Genomic DNA, 5,890 nt, shown 5'->3' on the forward strand with positions numbered 1-5,890 from the left:
GCTCCGAAGTCCCGATCTGAATCAACCGAGTCGCGAACAGGCTCCGAAGTGCCGATCTGAATGAACCGAGTCGCGAACATGCTCCGAAGTGCCGATCTGAATCAACGGAGTCGCGAAAATGCTCCGAAGTCCAGAAGTCCCGATCTGAATCAACCGAGTCGCTAACAGGCTGTGAAGTCCCGATCTGAATCAACCGAGTCGCGAACAGGCTCCGAAGTCCCGATCTGAATCAACAGAGTCGCGAACAGGCTCCGAATTGCCGATCTGAAAACTTCGACCAAAGAATGTAAAAAATAATTATATTTCTCTAATAACTCTAACTCTACAACTCTATGAAAGACTCAGATCACGTATCTAAAAATAAATCGCTATAGTAAAAGAGAGAGGAGTGAAGTTTCCTACCGCTCTGCTGTGTTTGGTCCTCAAGCGCGTCTGACGCTCCGCCGGCGCGTCTCCGCCCCTCACACGCGCTTTTACAGCGCTAAATTAATCATATTTGCTAATTATTATACATTTACTTCATTGTCAGCTTCAGGTACTTCATTTATTATTGTTCAATGAACTGTTTGAAACAAAAAAAGGTTGTATTTCAGTAATGATTCTAAATTATCAAAATAAAATATATAAGATAAATAATAAAAAATATGATTTTCAGTTACAATAATTAATCCTAAATTCCGACATTAATAACTTACTTTTAGCAACATCAGACGCACGCGCTCACAATATTTCACGGTTCTTACTTCTGTAGACTCACACTAAACGGTTCATTTGAATCAGTGAGTGGTCGACTCCAGAACAGCTGCAATCGGATCATTCTAATTCGTAAACGAATCGTTTGGTGCGATTCGCGATCCGATTTAAAGGTTTATTTTGAAAAGACTCAGTTCGTTCATGATGAATCAGACACCGCTTCTGCGTGTCGGAGCACGTGATATATTATAGGGAGTAACGATATGTTTTATGAAATGTAGTGAAGTTAAAATTACGATCTTATGTTTTGGAATGTAGTGAAGTAAAAGTAAAAGTTACTCAAAATAAAACTACTTCAGTAAAGTACAGATACTTGAAAAATGTAGTACTTAAGTACAGTAACGAAGTAAAGCTACTCCATTACTGTCCACCACTGCAAAAACCCCAACAATGGGTCTGGAAATGAAAACAAAATATATCTTAGAACATCACATGCTAACACTTTTGGTTTTGATTTGAACACTTTATGTTCTCGTTTCATGTCGTTAGTGTTGATATGCTACATGAACAAACTGTAAAAATGACATTAGTGACCTGTATTGGACAGTGGTATGGAAGGGAAATTACTGCATTTAGGTTTATCTTTTGTATTGAGTTATTTAAACTCTGTTCAAAGTAACTTAAGTTTTAGGCTTGTGTTTTAAATGTTAACATGCAATTAATGTTCTGTTTGTGGGTCTTGAGGTATTTTTAACATCTTGCTTAAGTTGGCTTGAAAAAGCCAACTTACTGAAATCCTATTAAAACAACCTTCTTCATTGCCCACAGACTGAAGTAGTTTAAGTCTTTTGATCTTTTAATTGTGATGATTTTGGCTCACATTTAACAAATTTTACAGAGTTTCAACAGTCTGTGATGATTTGGTGTGCAGTGTCATCTGCTGGTGTTGGTCCATTGTGTTTTTTGAAAACCAAAGTCACTGCACCCGTTTACCAAGAAATCTTGGAGCACTTCATACTTCCTTCTGCTGACCAGCTTTTTGAAGATGCAGAATTCATTTTCCAGCAGGATTTGGCACCTGCCCACACTGCCAAAAGCACCAAAATTGGTTAAATGACCATGGTGTTGATGTGCTTAGCTGCCAGCAAACTCACCAGACCTGAACCCCAGGGGCACCAATGATCCTCTCAGCAGTCCTGACTGTCTGTTGTAGTCTCTTGATGTCTGATTTAGTAGCTGAACCAAACCAGACAGTTATGGAGGAAATCAGGACAGACTCAGTGATGGCAGAATAGAACTGTTTCAGCAGCTCCTATGGCAGGTTGAATTTCCTCAGCTGGCAGAGGAAGTACAACCCCTGCTGGGCCTTTTTCTGCAATGGTGTCTATGTGAATGTCCCACTTCATGTCCTGAGAGATGGTGGTGCCCAGGAACCTGAATGACTCCACTGCAGTCACAGTGCTGTTCATGATGGTGAGTGGGGGGAGTGCAGGGGGGTTTCTTCTGAAGTCCACGATCATCTCCAAGTTTTTAAGACTGCACCAGACAGCCAGCTGCTTAACCTCCGGTATGTAAGCAGACTCGTCTCCGTCCTCAATGAGGCCGATGACTGTAATGTCATCTGCTGACTGTCTGGAGCTTGACAGAGGGGTCCTTTGAAGTGCAGTCACTCGTGTAGAGAGATAAGAGCAGTGGGGAGAGAACACATACCTGGGGGATGACAGTGCTGATGGTGATAGTCCTGGATGTGAGTTTGCCCATTTTCACAAGTTGCTGTCTGTCTGTCTGTCAGGAAGCTGGTGATCCACTGACAGATGGAGGGGGGCACGAAGAGCTGTGTGAGTTTGTCAGAGAGAAGGTCAGGCATGATGGTATTAAAGGCCAAACTGAAGTCCACAGATAGGATCCTTGTATAATTCCCAGGTCTGTCGAGGTGTTGCAGGATGTAATGCAATCCCATGTTGATATAAGCACACAGTTAGTGTGCAGTGACATGTTGTGAACACAGTATGAGCCCACACTGAGTGTGCAGTGACCTCACACTGACCACAGTATAGCGACAGTTGGTGTGCAGTGACCTCACATTGTGAGCACAGTATGAGCGCGCAGTGAGTGCGCAGTGACATCACACTGACCACAGTATGAGCGCACAGTGAGTGTGCAGTGACATCACACTGACCACAGTATGAGCTCACAGTGAGTGCGCAGTGATCTCACACTGACCACAGTATAGCGACAGTGGGTGTGCAGTGACCTCACATTGTGACCACAGTATGAGCTCACAGTGAGTGCGCAGTGACCTCACATTGTGACCACAGTATGAGCGCACAGTGAGTGCGCAGTGACCCCACATTGTGACCACAGCATGAGGTCACAGTGAGTGCGCAGTGACATCACACTGACCACAGTATGAGCTCACAGTGAGTGCGCAGTGACCTCACACTGACCACAGTATAGCGACAGTGGGTGCGCAGTGACCTCACATTGTGACCACAGTATGAGCTCACAGTGAGTGCGCAGTGACCTCACATTGTGACCACAGTATGAGCGCACAGTGAGTGCGCAGTGACCCCACATTGTGACCACAGCATGAGGTCACAGTGAGTGCGCAGTGACCTCACACTGACCACAGAATGAGCTCACAGTGAGTGCGCAGTGACCTCACACTGACCACAGTATAGCGACAGTGGGTGCGCAGTGACCTCACATTGTGACCACAGTATGAGCTCACAGTGAGTGCGCAGTGACCTCACATTGTGACCACAGTATGAGCTCACAGTGAGTGCGCAGTGACCTCACATTGTGACCACAGTATGAGCGCACAGTGAGTGCGCAGTGACCTCACATTGTGACCACAGTATGAGCGCACAGTGAGTGCGCAGTGACCCCACATTGTGACCACAGCATGAGGTCACAGTGAGTGCGCAGTGACCTCACACTGACCACAGAATGAGCTCACAGTGAGTGCGCAGTGACCTCACACTGACCACAGTATAGCGACAGTGGGTGCGCAGTGACCTCACATTGTGACCACAGTATGAGCTCACAGTGAGTGCGCAGTGACCCCACATTGTGACCACAGCATGAGGTCACAGTGAGTGCGCAGTGACCTCACACTGACCACAGAATGAGCTCACAGTGAGTGCGCAGTGACCTCACACTGACCACAGTATAGCGACAGTGGGTGCGCAGTGACCTCACATTGTGACCACAGTATGAGCTCACAGTGAGTGCGCAGTGACCTCACATTGTGACCACAGTATGAGCTCACAGTGAGTGCGCAGTGACCTCACATTGTGACCACAGTATGAGCGCACAGTGAGTGCGCAGTGACCCCACATTGTGACCACAGCATGAGGTCACAGTGAGTGCGCAGTGACCTCACACTGACCACAGAATGAGCTCACAGTGAGTGCGCAGTGACCTCACACTGACCACAGTATAGCGACAGTGGGTGCGCAGTGACCTCACATTGTGACCACAGTATGAGCTCACAGTGAGTGCGCAGTGACCTCACATTGTGACCACAGTATGAGCGCACAGTGAGTGCGCAGTGACCCCACATTGTGACCACAGCATGAGGTCACAGTGAGTGCGCAGTGACATCACACTGACCACAGTATGAGCTCACAGTGAGTGCGCAGTGACCTCACACTGACCACAATATAGCGACAGTGGGTGCGCAGTGACCTCACATTGAGACTACAGTATGAGCTCACAGTGAGTGCGCAGTGAAATCACATTTTGACCACAGTATGAGCGCACAGTGAGTGCGCAGTGACCCCACATTGTGATCACAGCATGAGGTCATAGTGAGTGCGCAGTGACCCCACATTGTGACCACAGTATGAGCGCACAGTGAGTGCGCAGTGACCCCACATTGTGACCACAGTATGAGCTCACAGTGAGTGCGCAGTGACCTCACATTGTGACCACAGTATGAGCTCACAGTGAGTGCGCAGTGACCTCACATTGTGACCACAGTATGAGCTCACAGTGAGTGCGCAGTGACCTCACATTGTGACCACAGTATGAGCTCACAGTGAGTGCGCAGTGACCTCACATTGTGACCACAGTATGAGCTAACAGTGAGTGCGCAGTGACCTCACATTGTGACCACAGTATGAGCTCACAGTGAGTGTGCAGTGACCTCACATTGTGACCACAGTATGAGCTCACAGTGAGTGTGCTGTGTGGTTATACTGTTAGCTCATTGTGACCCACACATTGTGACCACACCATGAGAATCAAGTGAGCTCATGATGACATCATTGTGAGATCAAATTGTTGAATGGGAAAGTCATATGATGTAAACATTTCTGCCCCCACAAGGCGACCAGCTCCAGGTAAAATAGACGAGTGTTTATTTGATTACTGATATCACTGAAGATTACATATCATGTGAATCATCCAGTAAACATTTCTCAAAATTACTATTAAATTATTTATGTGTAAAACGTACTGATGAGTGCAGCTTGAACATGCACAAAAACAGTCAAAGATGCATTGGTCGCCCACAAAAGCTTACTTTCAAAAAAAGAGCAGTGAAAGAGAAACATCAGCTGGAGTTATCGAGAAGGATGAAGGTTAGTGTGGCATTTCTTATAATGTGTTTGTGTGACATTTTTGGTTGTCAAAAGTCTGATCATTTGCAGACCCTTCATGTAAGAAAATATGGCTTTAAAATATAATATTAAAAGACTAGGTAACCATGATTTCCCCCAGGATAAAAAAAAACCTTTCTATTTAATCGAGGCATCAAAATAGGAGATATTGTCCTTGACTCTTTTTAAATTTACATTTAGTCATTTAGCAAAAAAGCGACTTACAAATGAGGACAATGGAAGCAATCAAAATCAACAAAAGAGCAATGCAAGTGCTATAACAAATCTCAATTAGCTTAATGCAGTATGTAGCAAGTAAAAAAAAATAATAATATTAAAAATAAAGAGAAAACGAAAAAATAACAATAAAAAATTAGAATAGGAAAATAACAGAAGTTTCTTGTTAAATTTTTAAATTGAAAATTAAATCAATTATATTGAAGTTTATACAAACTTTTTTCTATTTGAAGAATACAATTTTTTTAATGCAATTCCAATGTTATAATTTTTTTCTCATTTTATATCTTGCAATGTATATAATTTCTAAAAACACAAGTAATATCGTACCATAAAAGTATTTTAGTTTTTATCTG

The sequence above is a fragment of the Carassius auratus genome, unplaced genomic scaffold (assembly GCF_003368295.1).
Source record: "Carassius auratus strain Wakin unplaced genomic scaffold, ASM336829v1 scaf_tig00013767, whole genome shotgun sequence".
In the NCBI taxonomy this organism is placed as follows: Eukaryota; Metazoa; Chordata; class Actinopteri; order Cypriniformes; family Cyprinidae; genus Carassius; species Carassius auratus.